General features: G+C 52.5%; 1 long non-coding RNA gene across 1 annotated transcript in view; it reads right to left on the bottom strand.

The window, feature by feature from the left end:
* The window catches only part of LOC144767705 (uncharacterized), a 74,589-nt gene extending 57,710 nt beyond the window's left edge, over positions 1–16,879 (bottom strand). Inside the window, exon 1 of the long non-coding RNA XR_013598315.1 lies at positions 16,744–16,879. This is a non-coding gene — a long non-coding RNA (uncharacterized LOC144767705). The remainder of the gene's footprint in view (positions 1–16,743) is intronic.
* Between the last annotated feature and the right edge of the window lie 3,466 nt (positions 16,880–20,345).

The raw sequence follows: 20,345 nt of genomic DNA, 5'->3' as shown, positions 1-20,345 counted from the left end.
GGTCCTAGACCCTGGCTTCCTCACTGGCAATTCACTGGGCAAAAACCCATTCTCCTGTGTGTCTCCCTCTCCAGTAGCAGCTTCCGGGGCACCATGTTTGGCCTCCCACCAGGCCCTCAGAGCTGTCCGTAGCTCTTCCTTATTTGCGCCGCCCCTTACTGGGCATTCAAGCTGTCTGCAGACTTTTATCAGTTGCTCCTTGTTATAGGTTAACAACCTATGGATTTCAAATTCCACTTCCACGTCTCCATCCACGCTTGGCGCTTTCCGAGACATGATGCTTCCTAACCTTTTCAACTAAAAAGGTTTCACCAAAAAGAAAAAAAATCTTGTGTAACCTGTGCCGCTAAACTAGACTAGTGATGTACAAGAGATCACTGCCGGTCAAGTGCAATTATTAGTTCAAAAATCCGCACCGCGAGCCACCAATGTTAGAACCCGGGGTCTCTGATTGGCAGAGGTAAGTACCTTAGACCAAGTAGGGACCCTAGCTTCCAGTCAGGGTGACGGAATGACCCTCTGAGATAACCCCTGCTCACCCTCTAGGTAGCATGGCGCGAGCAGTCTAGGCTAAACAGAGGCAATGTGGATAACATTTGCACTTAACACAACAATAATCCCCAATCCACCACAAACTGAGACCACACAGGTAAGTATATATAAAATATAACTTTATCTAGTTTCAGCAAAGTAAATCAAGCAGTTGCACGATAAACACTTCATTAGAAAAATGTTGCACTTAATTCTTAATGGCTGCGCTTAGTAGGAAGTTCTTATAAAAAGCAAATAGTCTCTAGTCTCTTTAATCAGGGGTCTAAAAATATTGCCCCTGATTGCTATTCAATCCGCTCTTCCAAGAGCAGGGTAAACAATGCCAGCGTCAAAGAAAGATAGGCCCCTACAACGAGCCCCTGGTGTCAGGGACTCTAAGCGCTTCCTGCGCGTCTCACCCGGATGCTGGGGGAAGGGGGGCTCCTTTCCTGGTGTTCGGGGCTGCTACGTGCGCCGGATGGTCTCAGGCGCCTCGCGCCCCGTAGAGCACACTCGCTCCTTGCCCCGGCCGGTCCCCTCGTGCTCTCCCGCCCGCTCTCGACAATCCAACGAGCGTCGGGGGATGCAGCACACCTCGGGGGACGACCGGCCCGGGGTGGGGAACACACGCGGACTCACTCCCTCGGCGAGGACAGGTCAGGCCGCTGCTCCGGCGGTCGGCTCCTCGCTGGGGGGTCACCAGATCACGGCTTCTTCGGCGGCTTGAAGGCTGCTCCACGCTGCGGACCAATCAGGTCGCGGCCCAATCTGCCAGTACCCTGAAGTCAAATCAAAAGTACTCAGGTACTGGGCAGCTCCCAACCGATCCACCAGCTCATCAGCTCTGGGGATGGGGTGCACGTCAGTCTTGGTGACCGCATTGAGCCCACGGTAGTCCACGCAGAACCGAAGTTCTGGGGTTCCACCGGGGTTAGCAGCTTTCTTAGGCACTAAGACCACTGGGCTAGCCCAGGGGCTGCTTGAGGGCTCAATAACCCCTAGCGTCAACATCTTGGAAACCTCTTCCTTGATGCTGGCTCTGACCTTGTCAGCCACTCTGTAAAACTTCTGTTTCACAGGCAGACTGTCTCCAGTGTCCACGTCGTGGACGCACCATTTGGTGACACCTGGGGTCAGGGAGAACAGGGGGGCGAACTGACCCAAGACTTGGCGACAGTCCTCCTGCTGCTCTGGAGTCAGGGTGGGGGAGAGGACCACACCATCCACTGACCCATCTTGCTCCTTGACTGCCAGGAGGTCAGGGAGAGGATCACTATCCTCCTCCCCTCCAGCATCTGTAGCCATGAGCATCGTCACCTCCGTCCTCTCAAAGTGGGGTTTGAGGCGGTTCACATGTAGCACTCTCAGGGGCTGCCTGGGAGTCTTCAGGTTAACCAAATAGGTAACCTTGCTCTTGCGCTCCCCCACCTCATATGGCCCAGACCACTTGTCACGGAGCGCACAAGGCTCCACTGGCGCCATCACCCACACTTTCTGACCAGGTTGGAACTCAACCAGAGAAGTGTTCTGGTCATACCACCTCTTCATTTCCTCCTGGCTAGCCTCCAGGTTCTCTTGAGCGAGCTTCCTGAAGCGCTTGGTCTGGTTGCGAATGGCCAGCACATAGCTGAACACATCCTGAGGGGTTTCCCCACGGGATTTCTCCCACCCCTCCTTCACCAGAGTCAGAGGCCCTCTGACAGGGAGGCCATACAGCAACTCAAAGGGACTGAACCCTAAGGATATCTGAGGCACCTCCCTGTAGGAAAACAACAGGCATGGCAACAAGACATCCCATTTCCGCCTCATGGGCTCTTCCAGGCCCATAATCATGCCCTTCAATGTGCGGTTGAATCTCTCAACCAAACCATTTCCTTGAGGGTGGAAAGGTGTGGTGAATTTGTAGGTCACCCCACACTCACTCCACAGGGACTTCATATACTTAGAAATGAAGTTTGTCCCGCGGTCCGAGACGACCTCCCTGGGAAATCCCACCCGGGAAAAGATCCCCATCAGGGCACGGCCCACCACTGGGGCGGTGACTGTCCTGAGCGGAAGGGCTTCCGGGTACCGAGTGGCATGGTCCACCAAGACCAGGATAAACCTGTTGCCTAGGGCTGTCTTGGGATCCAGGGGCCCCACGATGTCAATGCCCACCCGCTCAAAAGGGGTGCTCACCACGGGAAAGGGTTGGAGGGGGGCCACGCGCTTCCCTCCACTCTTGCCACTGGCCTGACAAGTCTGGCAAGATTTACAAAAGGCAGAGACGTGTGTCTTCATCTGGGGCCAGTAGAAATGGGTGACAAGCCTGTGATAGGTCTTGTCCTGCCCCAGATGTCCTGCGAGAGGCACGTCATGAGCCAGACCCAGGAGGAAGTTCCTGAAGCGCTCCGGTACCACCAGCACACGGGCTGCACCGGGCTCAGCGAACTTAGGCTCACTATACAGTAAGTCAGCCTCCCAGTAGATCAAATGCTCCTTGGACCCCAGGCCTGCGGCCTGGTCGGCAGCCTGCTGCCGCACACCAATGAGAGAAGGGCACTCCTTCTGAGCCTGGCAGAATTCCTCCCTGGAGGGACCACCCTCTTGCTGCCACTGGGACAGCTCAGGCAATTCCCCTAGTTCGGCCACCTGCTCCCCTGTAGGTTCCAGGGCATCCCCTTCCGGGTCTGCCTCCTCCTGGACCGTGGGAACAGTGGGGGCCGGTTTCCCGCGCCCTCTACCCCTTCTTCTCTTGGCAGGTTCCTGGGCCATGGTTCCAGGCTCCAGCTCTGCTAGACCGCCCTCTCTGGCTGTCATTGCACGGGTGGACACACAGATCCATGCAGGCAAACCCAACATCTCCAAGTGAGTCCTGTGCTCCACCTCTTTCCATGGGGAGCTCTCCAGGTCATTACCTAATAGACAATCTACAGGCAAGGCATCACTTACAACAATCTCCAGAATACCGGAGACTCCTCCCCATTCGAATGGAACTTTCGCCAACTTGCAGTAGCGCACTGAACTGTCAGCTGCCACCACAGGCCGAAGTACCTGGGGAACAATTTGCTCTTCAGACACCCACCGACACCTAACAGAGGTCACGCTGGACCCTGTGTCTCTCAGAGCCTCCACCACCTGTCCATTGATGGTCACCTTCTGCCCGTATTTCTTAGTGTTTTGGGGCAGTAAAGTTACCTGGGCCATCTCTTTGTCTCCTAGAGAGACAAGGGTCATCAATGCTAACCCCTCCTCCCTGCTAGAAATCAAATCCCCTCCCAAAGCTACACTGGCCAACGCCGGAGCTGGAGCTGGAGCACCAGTGGGTGCTGATTTCTTCTTTGGACAGCTTGGAGCAATGTGCCCCACCTCCCTGCATGAATAGCAAGTAAGGGTCTTTTTGTCCTGCGGGCCCTTATGGGGCCAGGACTTCTTAGGCTTGGGGGGTTGAGACACCTTCTCCTGGGAACTACTTTGGGGCCCTTTAGAAGACTCCTTTTGATTACCCGTGTCCCCCCACTCTTCTGCTGGGGACCCTGTCCACCTTTGGCTGGGGTACTTACCACCCCCTTGTGGACCCTGGTGCTCGTCCACCGGTCCGCCTCTTTAGCAAGCTCACTGGGATCAGTTAACTTGCTATCCAAAAGATGCTGGCGCAGCTCTGGGACACATAAACTACTTAAGTGCTCCCTACTAATCAAGTGACACAACCCCACATAATCAGTAACTTTGCTGCCCTTCATCCAACCTTCCAGTGCACGTGTGTACATACTCACACACTCCACCCAAGTACTTGAATCAAGCTTCTTGAAGTTCCTAAACTTCTGGCGGTACTGTTCAGCAGTGAGCCCATACCTGAGGCACAAAGCCTCCTTCATGGCGGAGTAGGACAAAGCATCCTTTGCTTCTAAGGGTGCCAAAACATCCCTCCCAGAGGCCTCAAAATGCTTCCACAATCCTGCTCCCCAATTCTTCTCAGGCACCTCATTCATCTTTAAGGCAAGTTCATACGCTCTGAACCACGCATAAATATCCTCACCCCTCTGACAATTCTGTACCAGATCCTTTGGTATGTATACCTTACCCGCCTGTACTGGTTGTGCGTTGCCACCATTAGAACTGGACACCCTCTCTTTATATTTGAAGTCCAACTCCTTCATGCTCCTCTCATGAGCCAATTGGAGCTTCTTTTCCTCCAAAGCGAGAGTATGTCTTCTCTCCTGCGCCGCTCTCTCCTGCGCCTCTTTCTCAACTTCCAGGCGCAGTCTCTTCTCATCGGCTTCCGCTCTGAGCTTCAAAAGCTCAATCTCATGGGCCCTAACTCGCTGATTCTCCTCTATTTCCTCTGGAGACATACCCCTACTGGAGTGGTCGCTGCCGGTCCTAGACCCTGGCTTCCTCACTGGCAATTCACTGGGCAAAAACCCATTCTCCTGTGTGTCTCCCTCTCCAGTAGCAGCTTCCGGGGCACCATGTTTGGCCTCCCACCAGGCCCTCAGAGCTGTCCGTAGCTCTTCCTTATTTGCGCCGCCCCTTACTGGGCATTCAAGCTGTCTGCAGACTTTTATCAGTTGCTCCTTGTTATAGGTTAACAACCTCTGGATTTCAAATTCCACTTCCACGTCTCCATCCACGCTTGGCGCTTTCCGAGACATGATGCTTCCTAACCTTTTCAACTAAAAAGGTTTCACCAAAAAGAAAAAAAATCTTGTGCAACCTGTGCCGCTAAACTAGACTAGTGATGTACAAGAGATCACTGCCGGTCAAGTGCAATTATTAGTTCAAAAATCCGCACCGCGAGCCACCAATGTTAGAACCCGGGATCTCTGATTGGCAGAGGTAAGTACCTTAGACCAAGTAGGGACCCTAGCTTCCAGTCAGGGTGACGGAATGACCCTCTGAGATAACCCCTGCTCACCCTCTAGGTAGCATGGCGCGAGCAGTCTAGGCTAAACAGAGGCAATGTGGATAACATTTGCACTTAACACAACAATAATCCCCAATCCACCACAAACTGAGACCACACAGGTAAGTATATATAAAATATAACTTTATCTAGTTTCAGCAAAGTAAATCAAGCAGTTGCACGATAAACACTTCATTAGAAAAATGTTGCACTTAATTCTTAATGGCTGCGCTTAGTAGGAAGTTCTTATAAAAAGCAAATAGTCTCTAGTCTCTTTAATCAGGGGTCTAAAAATATTGCCCCTGATTGCTATTCAATCCGCTCTTCCAAGAGCAGGGTAAACAATGCCAGCGTCAAAGAAAGATAGGCCCCTACAACGAGCCCCTGGTGTCAGGGACTCTAAGCGCTTCCTGCGCGTCTCACCCGGATGCTGGGGGAAGAGGGGCTCCTTTCCTGGTGTTCGGGGCTGCTACGTGCGCCGGATGGTCTCAGGCGCCTCGCGCCCCGTAGAGCACACTCGCTCCTTGCCCCGGCCGGTCCCCTCGTGCTCTCCCGCCCGCTCTCGACAATCCAACGAGCGGCGGGGGATGCAGCACACCTCGGGGGACGACCGGCCCGGGGTGGGGAACACACGCGGACTCACTCCCTCGGCGAGGACAGGTCAGGCCGCTGCTCCGGCGGTCGGCTCCTCGCTGGGGGGTCACCAGATCACGGCTTCTTCGGCGGCTTGAAGGCTGCTCCACGCTGCGGACCAATCAGGTCGCGGCCCAATCTGCCAGTACCCTGAAGTCAAATCAAAAGTACTCAGGTACTGGGCAGCTCCCAACCGATCCACCAGCTCATCAGCTCTGGGGATGGGGTGCACGTCAGTCTTGGTGACCGCATTGAGCCCACGGTAGTCCACGCAGAACCGAAGTTCTGGGGTTCCACCGGGGTTAGCAGCTTTCTTAGGCACTAAGACCACTGGGCTAGCCCAGGGGCTGCTTGAGGGCTCAATAACCCCTAGCGTCAACATCTTGGAAACCTCTTCCTTGATGCTGGCTCTGACCTTGTCAGCCACTCTGTAAAACTTCTGTTTCACAGGCAGACTGTCTCCAGTGTCCACGTCGTGGACGCACCATTTGGTGACACCTGGGGTCAGGGAGAACAGGGGGGCGAACTGACCCAAGACTTGGCGACAGTCCTCCTGCTGCTCTGGAGTCAGGGTGGGGGAGAGGACCACACCATCCACTGACCCATCTTGCTCCTTGACTGCCAGGAGGTCAGGGAGAGGATCACTATCCTCCTCCCCTCCAGCATCTGTAGCCATGAGCATCGTCACCTCCGTCCTCTCAAAGTGGGGTTTGAGGCGGTTCACATGTAGCACTCTCAGGAGCTGCCTGGGAGTCTTCAGGTTAACCAAATAGGTAACCTTGCTCTTGCTCTCCCCCACCTCATATGGCCCAGACCACTTGTCATGGAGCGCACAAGGCTCCACTGGCGCCATCACCCACACTTTCTGACCAGGTTGGAACTCAACCAGAGAAGTGTTCTGGTCATACCACCTCTTCATTTCCTCCTGGCTAGCCTCCAGGTTCTCTTGAGCGAGCTTCCTGAAGCGCTTGGTCTGGTTGCGAATGGCCAGCACATAGCTGAACACATCCTGAGGGGTTTTCCCACGGGATTTCTCCCACCCCTCCTTCACCAGAGTCAGAGGCCCTCTGACAGGGAGGCCATACAGCAACTCAAAGGGACTGAACCCTAAGGATATCTGAGGCACCTCCCTGTAGGAAAACAACAGGCATGGCAACAAGACATCCCATTTCCGCCTCATGGGCTCTTCCAGGCCCATAATCATGCCCTTCAATGTGCGGTTGAATCTCTCAACCAAACCATTTCCTTGAGGGTGGAAAGGTGTGGTGAATTTGTAGGTCACCCCACACTCACTCCACAGGGACTTCATATACTTAGAAATGAAGTTTGTCCCGCGGTCCGAGACGACCTCCCTGGGAAATCCCACCCGGGAAAAGATCCCCATCAGGGCACGGTCCACCACTGGGGCGGTGACTGTCCTGAGCGGAAGGGCTTCCGGGTACCGAGTGGCATGGTCCACCAAGACCAGGATAAACCTGTTGCCTAGGGCTGTCTTGGGATCCAGGGGCCCCACGATGTCAATGCCCACCCGCTCAAAAGGGGTGCTCACCACGGGAAAGGGTTGGAGGGGGGCCACGCGCTTCCCTCCACTCTTGCCACTGGCCTGACAAGTCTGGCAAGATTTACAAAAGGCAGAGACGTGTGTCTTCATCTGGGGCCAGTAGAAATGGGTGACAAGCCTGTGATAGGTCTTGTCCTGCCCCAGATGTCCTGCGAGAGGCACGTCATGAGCCAGACCCAGGAGGAAGTTCCTGAAGCGCTCCGGTACCACCAGCACACGGGCTGCACCGGGCTCAGCGAACTTAGGCTCACTATACAGTAAGTCAGCCTCCCAGTAGATCAAATGCTCCTTGGACCCCAGGCCTGCGGCCTGGTCGGCAGCCTGCTGCCGCACACCAATGAGAGAAGGGCACTCCTTCTGAGCCTGGCAGAATTCCTCCCTGGAGGGACCACCCTCTTGCTGCCACTGGGACAGCTCAGGCAATTCCCCTAGTTCGGCCACCTGCTCCCCTGTAGGTTCCAGGGCATCCCCTTCCGGGTCTGCCTCCTCCTGGACCGTGGGAACAGTGGGGGCCGGTTTCCCGCGCCCTCTACCCCTTCTTCTCTTGGCAGGTTCCTGGGCCATGGTTCCAGGCTCCAGCTCTGCTAGACCGCCCTCTCTGGCTGTCATTGCACGGGTGGACACACAGATCCACGCAGGCAAACCCAACATCTCCAAGTGAGTCCTGTGCTCCACCTCTTTCCATGGGGAGCTCTCCAGGTCATTACCTAATAGACAATCTACAGGCAAGGCATAACTTACAACAATCTCCAGAATACCGGAGACTCCTCCCCATTCGAATGGAACTTTCGCCAACTTGCAGTAGCGCACTGAACTGTCAGCTGCCACCACAGGCCGAAGTACCTGGGGAACAATTTGCTCTTCAGACACCCACCGACACCTAACAGAGGTCACGCTGGCCCCTGTGTCTCTCAGAGCCTCCACCACCTGTCCATTGATGGTCACCTTCTGCCCGTATTTCTTAGTGTTTTGGGGCAGTAAAGTTACCTGGGCCATCTCTTGGTCTCCTAGAGAGACAAGGGTCATCAATGCTAACCCCTCCTCCCTGCTAGAAATCAAATCCCCTCCCAAAGCTACACTGGCCAACGCCGGAGCTGGAGCACCAGTGGGTGCTGATTTCTTCTTTGGACAGCTTGGAGCAATGTGCCCCACCTCCCTGCATGAATAGGAAGTAAGGGTCTTTTTGTCCTGCGGGCCCTTATGGGGCCAGGACTTCTTAGGCTTGGGGGGTTGAAACACCTTCTCCTGGGAACTACTTTGGGGCCCTTTAGAAGACTCCTTTTGATTACCCGTGTCCCCCCACTCTTCTGCTGGGGACCCTGTCCACCTTTGGCTGGGGTACTTACCACCCCCTTGTGGACCCTGGTGCTCGTCCACCGGTCCGCCTCTTTAGCAAGCTCACTGGGATCAGTTAACTTGCTATTCAAAAGATGCTGGCGCAGCTCTGGGACACATAAACTACTTAAGTGCTCCCTACTAATCAAGTGACACAACCCCACATAATCAGTAACTTTGCTGCCCTTCATCCAACCTTCCAGTGCACGCGTGTGTATACTCACACACTCCACCCAAGTACTTGAATCAAGCTTCTTGAAGTTCCTAAACTTCTGGCGGTACTGTTCAGCAGTGAGCCCATACCTGAGGCACAAAGCCTCCTTCATGGCGGAGTAGGACAAAGCATCCTTTGCTTCTAAGGGTTCCAAAACATCCCTCCCAGAGGCCTCAAAATGCTTCCACAATCCTGCTCCCCAATTCTTCTCAGGCACCTCATTCATCTTTAAGGCAAGTTCATACGCTCTGAACCACGTATAAATATCCTCACCCCTCTGACAATTCTGTACCAGATCCTTTGGTATGTATACCTTACCCGCCTGTACTGGTTGTGCGTTGCCACCATTAGAACTGGACACCCTCTCTTTATATTTGAAGTCCAACTCCTTCATGCTCCTCTCATGAGCCAATTGGAGCTTCTTTTCCTCCAAAGCGAGAGTATGTCTTCTCTCCTGCGCCGCTCTCTCCTGCGCCTCTTTCTCAACTTCCAGGCGCAGTCTCTTCTCATCGGCTTCCGCTCTGAGCTTCAAAAGCTCAATCTCATGGGCCCTAACTCGCTGATTCTCCTCTATTTCCTCTGGAGACATACCCCTACTGGAGTGGTCGCTGCCCGTCCTAGACCCTGGCTTCCTCACTGGCAATTCACTGGGCAAAAACCCATTCTCCTGTGTGTCTCCCTCTCCAGTAGCAGCTTCCGGGGCACCATGTTTGGCCTCCCACCAGGCCCTCAGAGCTGTCCGTAGCTCTTCCTTATTTGCGCCGCCCCTTACTGGGCATTCAAGCTGTCTGCAGACTTTTCTCAGTTGCTCCTTGTTATAGGTTAACAACCTCTGGATTTCAAATTCCACTTCCACGTCTCCATCCACGCTTGGCGCTTTCCGAGACATGATGCTTCCTAACCTTTTCAACTAAAAAGGTTTCACCAAAAAGAAAAAAAATCTTGTGCAACCTGTGCCGCTAAACTAGACTAGTGATGTACAAGAGATCACTGCCGGTCAAGTGCAATTATTAGTTCAAAAATCCGCACCGCGAGCCACCAATGTTAGAACCCGGGGTCTCTGATTGGCAGAGGTAAGTACCTGAGACCAAGTAGGGACCCTAGCTTCCAGTCAGGGTGACGGAATGACCCTCTGAGATAACCCCTGCTCACCCTCTAGGTAGCATGGCGCGAGCAGTCTAGGCTAAACAGAGGCAATGTGGATAACATTTGCACTTAACACAACAATAATCCCCAATCCACCACAAACTGAGACCACACAGGTAAGTATATATAAAATATAACTTTATCTAGTTTCAGCAAAGTAAATCAAGCAGTTGCACGATAAACACTTCATTAGAAAAATTTTGCACTTAATTCTTAATGGCTGCGCTTAGTAGGAAGTTCTTATAAAAAGCAAATAGTCTCTAGTCTCTTTAATCAGGGGTCTAAAAATATTGCCCCTGATTGCTATTCAATCCGCTCTTCCAAGAGCAGGGTAAACAATGCCAGCGTCAAAGAAAGATAGGCCCCTACAATGAGCCCCTGGTGTCAGGGACTCTAAGCGCTTCCTGCGCATCTCACCCGGATGCTGGGGGAAGGGGGGCTCCTTTCCTGGTGTTCGGGGCTGCTACGTGCGCCGGATGGTCTCAGGCGCCTCGCGCCCCGTAGAGCACACTCGCTCCTTGCCCCGGCCGGTCCCCTCGTGCTCTCCCGCCCGCTCTCGACAATCCAACGAGCGGCGGGGGATGCAGCACACCTCGGGTGACGACCGGCCCGGGGTGGGGAACACACGCGGACTCACTCCCTCGGCGAGGACAGGTCAGGCCGCTGCTCCGGCGGTCGGCTCCTCGCTGGGGGGTCACCAGATCACGGCTTCTTCGGCGGCTTGAAGGCTGCTCCACGCTGCGGACCAATCAGGTCGCGGCCCTTCAGACGAGCCCCTGCAGTACCCGGGAGTCAGCCAATGGCAGAGCGGCTCCCGGGACTCGGCTCTGACGATGCGGGGCCGTCAACCAATCACGGCCCAGCACCACCGATGACGCTGCGCCGCATGGGCCAATCCCGTCACGGCGTTAGTGAGGGGGCTCGGCTCCCTCCACCAATGGGAGCACGGCGGCTTCGTTCTTCGCCGCGGCAACTCCCAGACCTCGAAGCAGGCTACGGGGGGTTTGCTGGCCCCGGGCCGCGGTGGTGATTTGGCGGCAAAGGGGTTTTCGGGGCCGCTGATCACGGTCAGCCGGATTCCCCACCTGTGGATCAACAGGGGGAATGTAGGACGCCGAAAACCACTCCGGGTCCCTCCTCACCCCCTGAATCTGTGCCGAAGAGCACAGCGATTAATCCGCACGGCTGGCAAGTAATAATCACACGTTGGAGCGGACCACAGCACGATCCCTCAGCAGTCCTTGGCAATGTTTTAGGAACCTTTAACCCTGGGTTCTCAGCAGGAGGCCAGCTCTTCTCAGGCCCTTGGAGATTCAGTATTGTAGACACAGCACACAGCAAAGTCTTGGCAGTTGCAAGCAGGCAGGGTCACAGCACACAGCAAAGTCCCTTTCTCCTCCTCAGCTTCCAGGTAGACAGTAGAACAGGTCAGCCCTTAGAGCACACAGCAAGGCAATCTCCCTTTGGTTCTCTAGCCGTCCTCCTTCCAGCCGAGGTTCCTTCTTGGTTGCAGAATTTCAGAATCTAAAGTTCTGTAGTCAGGGGTCCTTTCCTTATACCCCTCAATGTCTTTGAAGTCCTTTGAAGTCTTTGTGCAAGGAGGCCCTGGGTCCAGTCTAAACCAGTTCTGGGGGTTGCGGAGCACTGAGGTGTCTCTGGTTTTCTTCTCCCTGTCAGCTTCAGGGCCAGAGGTGTCAGTTGACCACCAGGAGGGAGCTAGCATGGGGGAGGTGGCCGGCACAGCCCAGTACTTATCAGGCATTCCTTCCTCCCACCTCCCAGGCAGGCAGATGTGCCCTTTCATCCCCGGGCTGGCTCCGACCCTCTCCTCTGGGGCTCTGCAGCCCCCCTGTCACACCCAAGCATTCCACAAACCCAGGCACACAGAAAGGTTTAGACAAGAGAACAGCCACTTTCTAAAAGTGCTATTCTCCAACACAGGATTTAAAAACACCCTTCACTAAAAGATGTGTCATTAAATTCTGAGTTCAGGGATATCTTTCACTTATGTCCCATCTTGTTCCTATGGGAAGATAGGCTGGTATCACATGGGCCCAGCCTCCTCCATGTTACTCTATGGAGCAAGATAGCCTTACAGCAGTGAGCACATAGAATGGCTGCAGCCCACTACCAGAGCATGTGACCTGCACTAGTACATGCTCTACCTTATCCATACACTGCACCCTGCCCAGGGGGGTACCTAGAGCCTTCCATAGGGGTGACTGATGTGCACAGACAGGGAAGGGTTAGGCCTAGCCAGTGGGGACACTGGCCAGGCTGACATGGCAGTCACTGACTGCACACAGGCTCTGCGCTGGCAGGCCTGAGTCACCATTTTAAAGCTACTCATGTGGGTGGCGCAATCTGCGCTGCAGGCCCACTAGTAGCATTTGTCATCACCAGCCCTGGCACACACAGTGCACTTTACTAGGGACTTCGTGATGATACAAATATGCCAATCAGGTATATTCCATCAATATCACAATTTACAGAGGGAGCACTTACACTCTGGCACTGATCAGCAGTGGCAGAGTGTCCAAAGCATCTAAATCAGCAAAAACGAAATCCAGCACAGCATCAAAACACATGAGTCAGAGGCAAAAAGATGGGGGAAGAACCACGCCAAAAGGTGTCAGGTCTAACAGGCCCTGGTCTCCTTTCTGTCTGCCAACTCCTCTGGCGACAAGACTCTGCCAAACTCATGGATGCTTTCCGCTGTTTCAAGGTCTACAACATTTGCAGGCGCCCTTGACTCACTCCAAGCCCTCAGCGCCTTAATGAAGTGTGGCTTATTTTTACATCCTGCCTGTGAAACTCTAAACTTGAGACAGAAGCCCTTCAGTTGGGCGACGGTGTAGCTCTCCAGCCTCTCTTCTTCCCAGTCTATTCCTCAATGTCAGGGATTACAGAAGCGGCCTTTCCTCCTTGAACGCCGCGTTGGCAATGCGGATCGTTGCGTCACCGTTCGTTTTGGAGACACAGGGTTAAATTAACGTTGCGGACTCTCTGGTCCGGTGGGCACGAGTCGGCGTGCGACTCTCACAGTGCCTTATGTTCTTGTGTGGGCGTCCGGCTTGGACGGGCGGTTGGCGGTGATGGCAGGCTGGGAGCGTGGCAGTCCCTCCTTTAGATGTGCTCCAGGCGTGTGTTGCGGCACCTGAGGGGGCGCGGCGTAGATCTAGGGTCACGGGAGAGGGTGGCAGTCGGTCTGGCTTAGGTTGCGGTCACGGTCGGGGGCAGCGTACGAGCCGTACCCTCACCAGCGCCGTACGATGCGACCGGTACGTCTCATACGTACGGGCCGGATCTCTGGAGTGCGAAGCTGTTTAGGGATCTCACCCATGCGGTTCTCAGCGGGGGCACGCTGTGAGTGTACGGGCAGGCCGAAGGGTGAAGGGCGGCTTCGATCCCTCGGCCCAGGCAGCGGGACGCAACGGAACAGTGCGGCTTACAGGAAGGGGGGTGAAGCGGCGTGCGGGCGGCCCAGAGCAACGGTGCGGGCTGCGGCTCGAAGTAACGAGCGGCAGGGCGGCCAGGCACAGGCAGGATTTACGGGTCGCACTGAGGTCGCTGCTCCAGTGGCCGGGCAGGTTCTGGCAAGGGTCAGCTAGTGATGAGGGCAAAAGGAGTCCAGTGTTCCTCGGACTCCGTTCCGGGGGCCAGCTCGCTTCCAGGCCCTTGGAGATCATTTTGAAAAGCACAAGTAGAGTAAAGTCACTTTAGTCTTTCTCCCTCTCCTTCTTGCAGCAAGGCACCCACCACTGGCCAGTCTCTCAGGCTAGAGACAGTACTCCTCCTTGTAGTTTCTCCAGGTCCTTCTCTTCGGGCAGAGGTTCTTCTTGGCACAAACAGGATCTGATTTCTTAGGAGCAGGGCTCATACTTTTATACAGCAATTCTTTCATTCTTTCAGGCCAGGGGGGCCTTTGCCTAATCCGGTTCCGTCCTTGAGCACTTTGTTTTGCAGACTCTGGCTTCTTCTTTCAGTGTGCAGGACAGAGACATCAGACGCTCCGCAGGAGGTGGACCCAGCATTGTAGTGGCAAGTACAGTCCAGGAGTACTCTGTTGACAGTCTTCCCTTCTCTCTTTACAAGATGCAGGGCAGATACATCAGACACTCCCCAGGGGGCGGAGCCAGCATTGAGGTGGCAGAGCACAGCCCTATTCAGAGTCAAGGGGCACTCCCCCCACCCTTCCTGGTGTAATCTCTCTATTCACCACCTGTCAGCCCCAGCCTGTCTCCTTGAATTCCCCAGCCCTGTCACACACAGAAACCAGGCAGCAGATACACATCAGAGCAGAGGCGGGCTGAAATGGTTAGGCAAGCAAATACCAACTTTCTAAAAGTGGTATTTGCAAACACAGAACATTAAAATAAACTTTACTAAAAGATGTATTTTATTATTCTGAGTTCAGGCCTATCAAACTCGAATTTCTACCATGTTCCCTCAGCCTGCTAGGATTATAGAGTGTAATAATTCCAGCAGCCCATTCTGGCCTATGAGAACAGGTAGCCTTACAATAGTAAAAAACGAAAATGGCTGTAATTCACTATTAGGACATGCCACACACATTAGGGCTTGTCCTACATTATACTTACAATGCACCCTGCCCTTGGGCCTACCATAGGAGTGACTAATATGAAGTTAAGGGAAGGTTTAGGGACTGGCAAGTGGGTGCACTTGCCCAGTCAGCATGACAGTACCAGACTGTACACAGGTTCTGCAATGGCAGACCTTAGACATATTTTACTAGGACGCTTCTGTGGGTGGCACAACCGGTGCTGCAAACCCACTAGCAGCATTTGGATTTACAAGCCCTGGTATTTATTTATTTATTTATTTTTTACAATTTATTAAGCGCGAACAAATACCCGTAGGCGTCTTGGCGCTGAGAGATTCCCTAGTTGTCTCTGGAGGCTCATAGTGATGTTAAAGTAAATTATTGATTGAAAAGCCAAGTCTTTAATCCTTTACGGAACTGGAGAAGTGAAGAGGACATCTTAATGTACTGTGGCAATATGTTCCATAGTTTAGATGCCGCCACTATAAAGCGACGATCTTCCCATGAAACTGTTTTAGATCGAGGGACCACTAATTGGTTCAGGCTGGCCGATCGAAGCTGTCTACCCGGTTTGTAAAGTATCAACTGATCCTTAAAAAAGAATGGGCCTTGGTCATGGAGTGCTTTGTATATTATGCAAAGCGATTTAAATTTGATCCGATTACGGATCGTTAGCCAATGGTATCTCTTGATGGTATCTGATATCGGGGAAAACTTGGGTGTTCTAGAAAGCATCCGGGCTGCTGCATTCTGTACAGACTGAAGCTTGTTCGTTGTCCTAAATTGGGCATTTAAAAACAGACCATTACAATAATCAAGAGATGATAACACTAAGGAGCTTATCAGTGTTTTAGCGGCGGTGTCAGGCAGATACGGAATGATTTTCCTGATCATCCTTAGTTTTTAATGGGCTGGTGCCGCTACCTTGTTGGCATGTGCCACAAAGTTTAAGTCCACATCAAAAATTACTCCCAGGTTCCTAACCTTGAGAGCTGGGCAAGGGGGATCTCCCATGGCGGATGGCCACCAGGTTGTTGACCACTCTGGTCGGAGGGGTCCAAAGATAAGCACCTCGGTCTTATCGGAGTTAAGCTTAAGGCAGTTAGATGCCATCCACTCTCCGATTGCGATCATTCCATGTTGGAAACTGTCAGCCACATCAAGTCCATTATCTTTAATGGACAAAACGAGTTGGGTGTCATCAGCGTAGGAGGTTACGCTCATCCCACTCCTGGTGCACTTTACTGGGGTCTGATAGTCAACCAAATAAGCCAATCATGGAATCCAAACAATGTATACACTTTATACAGGGAGCACTTGCACTGTGGCACTGATTGGCAGTGGCACAGTGCTCTGAGCAGCTAACACCAGCAAAACATAAGAGGCACAGCAGCAAAAAGTGGAAGGGAGACTCACGCCAAGGTGCCAGGTCTAACACTCTCTCTCTCCTCTTTCTAGAAGATAACCGATTAGTGGCTCTGACATGACATGATCCTAGGCTGGTGTGGCAAATTACGAACCAGTGTCTTTTCTATTGAGTACATTGTTGAAAGATGCGGGTAATTGGGATTTTTTTGCTATATTTATTGTGAAGATTACTTTATTACCATTAAACCCTGACAGATAGAAATAGCCATAGAACTACCCCTCCTCCATCCCTGATCACAGCCCTTGAAGAAACTATAAAGTTCTCAAGCTATAAAACCCAAACATGATAACTTTTAGACCCTCCCATGTAAAATGATTAAAATAATTCAGACACGCACCTACCCACGCTCAACACATACAGATGGGTGACACACAAAGTACTGCTGATGTACTAAGGGGACTGTAGAGCTAATCTATGGTGCTGTGGATGACCGAAGAGGCTTTACCTAGAACTATGGTGCCAATTCCTTGAGAGCAGACTGGAGAGTGACCCTGGCATTTCACAACAACAGCGTTCTTAGTGGAGCACTGGTTCCTTGAGGTACTGATGCAGGAGTAACATTCCCGATCGTTGGGGACCGAAGAATCTGAAAGGAAAGAAAAAGGAAATATGTTGCTTATCATCCTAAGCCAACACAGTATGTTTACATCAGTGATGCTCAAAGACACACGACTCTAAGAAGGACAAGGTTGAGCAAACCAGTGGCCTTAATTTTAGAGGCCCATATAAATGTAAATGTCGGAATTTGTAAAGCGCACAGCTACCTCCACCGGAGGTGTCCCGGTGCTGTCCGTATACCGCTTAGGAACCCTTCCTGGCTTTCATGGGAAATGTCCACTCCTGGGCAACCCCCAGGTGCAGCCAGGCATCCCAGCGCTTTTGGGGCCGTTGTGGAGACTAAGCAAGCTATTGCCCAGAGTTGCAGCGTGGGACCCATGATCAGAACAGGCACTGAGGCAAGACTATCCAGTCAGGGGAATTAATGAGCCGGAGACCCGCCGAGGCGGGAATAGAACCCTGGTCCCTGGCCAGAGCTCTGCATCAAGGTCTGCCTGCTCTAACCATTGAGCCACACTTCAGATGTACACTCTAATTGCTACAGTGCTTTGCAACATAATTAATCTTAGAAAGGACCTGAGCCACAAAGCATCCTTCTATGAATAGGTGGAACCTACTCCTGGAAATTGAAGAGTAAGTCACAGCTACGGTGAGAACAAAATCTTTGTGAATCAGGTCCCAGGCAGAAAAATCTAGGTCACATAAGTAGCATCTATTTATACCCTGGAACAATTTGATGCTTTTACATACATCCCTGATACGTATGTAATTGCACCACTTTCATTATGCATCCTACACATTGCAATCCTGATGCAACAGCTACACATACTATCTTATCAAATTTAGTCCATATAGACAACCAAGCTAAATGACCTTTGTTTAAATTCTCATTAAGTGTTTCATTATACTTTTGCTACCATCTTATCGCTAATAAGCAAGAGCACATGCTATCTGAAGGTCACTTTTATGTGGTGTCCTGAGGGATTTGTTGAAAACGTTTAGAATATATATAGGTCCTTCTTAACATGTACAAAATGTTTCACTGGGCTCCAAACAGTATCTGATTCTAACTTTGAACATGAGGCGTCAATTAACAACAATGTGTCTTCGTTGCATCCCCTGGCAAAAAGCTGAATAGGTAGTCAAGCCCAGATTTACAAATATGTTGTGTTTTTCTTTTTGTTTACTTGTTCAAAGCAGACCTGATGCAAAATCCTTTTTGGTGTTTACAAAGAAATGCAAATGGTTATGTATGTTGCTTGCTAAAAACAAGTAACACAGTGCATTGCACTGCCTTGTATTACTTTGCTTCAGGGAGGCATTCCCTGGCTGGTGCATGGGCATGCCTTGCTGTACTTTGCATCAGAGAGGCATTCCATGCCTGGTGGATGGGCATGCCCTGCTTTACTTTGCATCAGAGAGGCATTCCCTGGCTGGTGCATGGGCATTCCCATCCATCCACCCATCGATTGTGATGCATACCGATATCTGCAAAGACTTATAAACAGCAATTTTCTCCAAAAACACAGACATACTTGCACTATGGTGCAAGGTTGCCAGCAACAGGCGTAGGCAGCACAACGTGTTCTGGGTAAGGAGAGAGCAGAACTGAGACATTTTTTAATTAGATATGAAGCAGTTCCGCTCTCTACCGTTCAAGCACCTATCCTGCTTGCTCTTTGTGCAGGAGTAGTTTGGTTTGGTGCAAGATCAGTTGACATCTCTGGAAGGTGACTGCCTGAGTAACCCAGCCCGCTTTGCCACAGTTTTTTCCTGAGGTCGGATGAACAAGGCTAAACAGTATTTATTACGGTGGGCGCTCTACTTGTTAGGTCGAGGACCGTCGCACTGCGGAGCAGTAGGCGGAGCCGAAGAGTTAATGTTTTTTAGGAAGAGGGCTTGAACCCGCCCCTCTTCTCCATTGGCTGGCTTCCTAAAAGGAGGCCAGCCATTGGAGGAGAGGGGCGTCACTCAGTTCAAGCCCCGTCTCTTTTGGATTAGTGTTTTTTGCGTTCTTTCTATCTATGATGTCATCCGTCCCTCAGAACGCAAAAAACACGCCCCCGAATCCGAAATTGGCGGCACTTTTCTTATGCCATTTCGCGCTGACCGCCGCCCCAAGAAGTCGCCGAGTCCTCGCCCCTCATCAAAACCATTACTGCAACAGAGCTCGCGATGGCTGGGGAGTTAGGCGGAGGCAGCCCGGCCCAGACAGGAGACACGCACAGGATCACAGGTACGGAGCGGGAGCCGGAGCGCACAAGCATCAGCCCCACCACACCCCTTCCTGCAGCGCGCACAGCCTGCACTCCCCATGGCCACCAGCGCCGTGCTGAGAAGCGCGGTTTAAAATAAACAAATGGCCTCTGATTATCCCTCAGGCTACCTTCAGAGCAAGCCACAGGAAGTAAACAGAGTTTAGAGCACTGCCATGGCTCGTGCGGTAGCGAACGGCCGGATGTGGGTGTGCGCCACGGTCTGTCTAGCGTATGTGCTCACAGGCGCTGTATAGACATTATACAAGAATAGCACAGTGCTCACTGCACCCCGGGAGGTAAGCACAGGACCCAGGGGTCTCATGTAAGGGTGTCTTAAGCACCAACCAGACCCGAGGGACACCGAGGCGCTGTATAAAGGTTATATAAGAATACCGTAGTGCTCACTGCACCCCCAGAAGTAAGCACAGGGCCAAAGGCGTTATGTACGGGGGTGTTGAGCGCTAACCAGACTTGAGGGGCATTAAGGCGCTGTATAGAACTGTACAAGAATAACGAGGTGAGCACAGAATGGCCCGTACTTATGCAAGGGGGTCTCCAGCACTAACCAGGCCCGAGGGGCATCGTGGCGCTAGACAGAGATTGTACAATATTCTAGCGCCTATGGCTGGAGTGAACATTGGACTCCTGAAGAGGTAGAATTATTGTGGCAGCTGCTGCCCCGCCCCTCTCTGTTTCTCCCCCTCACACTTTGTGTCTCTGGTTCGCTTTACCCGCCACACTTTCTCTTGCATCCCCTGCTCTGTCCCTCCCTCTTTTCTCTCTTGCCTTTTCCCTTTCCTGACTCATCACCTCATCTTGCTTTCTGTAGAACTCCATATTGTTCTTGTCTCTCGCACACCCTCTTCCCGTCTTTCTGTCTGTCGCGTCTTTCTCGTACTCTCAGGGCCTCTCTGTCTCTCTCCAACACTGTCTCTCTCATCTCTTTCTGTTTCTTCTTTTGTCTCGTCCTTACTTTCTCCATGTATGTCTGTCTGTTTCTCACATCCTTTCACACTGTCTTCTCTCCGGCTCGACTCTCATCACTCCCCCCTCTCTCCCGCCTATCTCACATTGCCCCCACCCCCCTCCCTGGGCTTCTGCCATGCGCATCTCTCACACCCCGTTTCTCCCCCCCCCCCACACACACACACACACTTCCCTCTCTCCTGTCCCCCACGGGTTTGTTTCTCTCTCCCCTTTACACATTTCTCTCTTCTCTCCCTTCCTCCAT

This window comes from Lissotriton helveticus, chromosome 7, assembly GCF_964261635.1.
Source record: "Lissotriton helveticus chromosome 7, aLisHel1.1, whole genome shotgun sequence".
Classification (NCBI taxonomy): domain Eukaryota; kingdom Metazoa; phylum Chordata; class Amphibia; order Caudata; family Salamandridae; genus Lissotriton; species Lissotriton helveticus.
The sequence above is the reverse complement of the archived record's forward strand: the minus strand, read 5'-3'. Positions and strand labels throughout refer to the sequence as shown.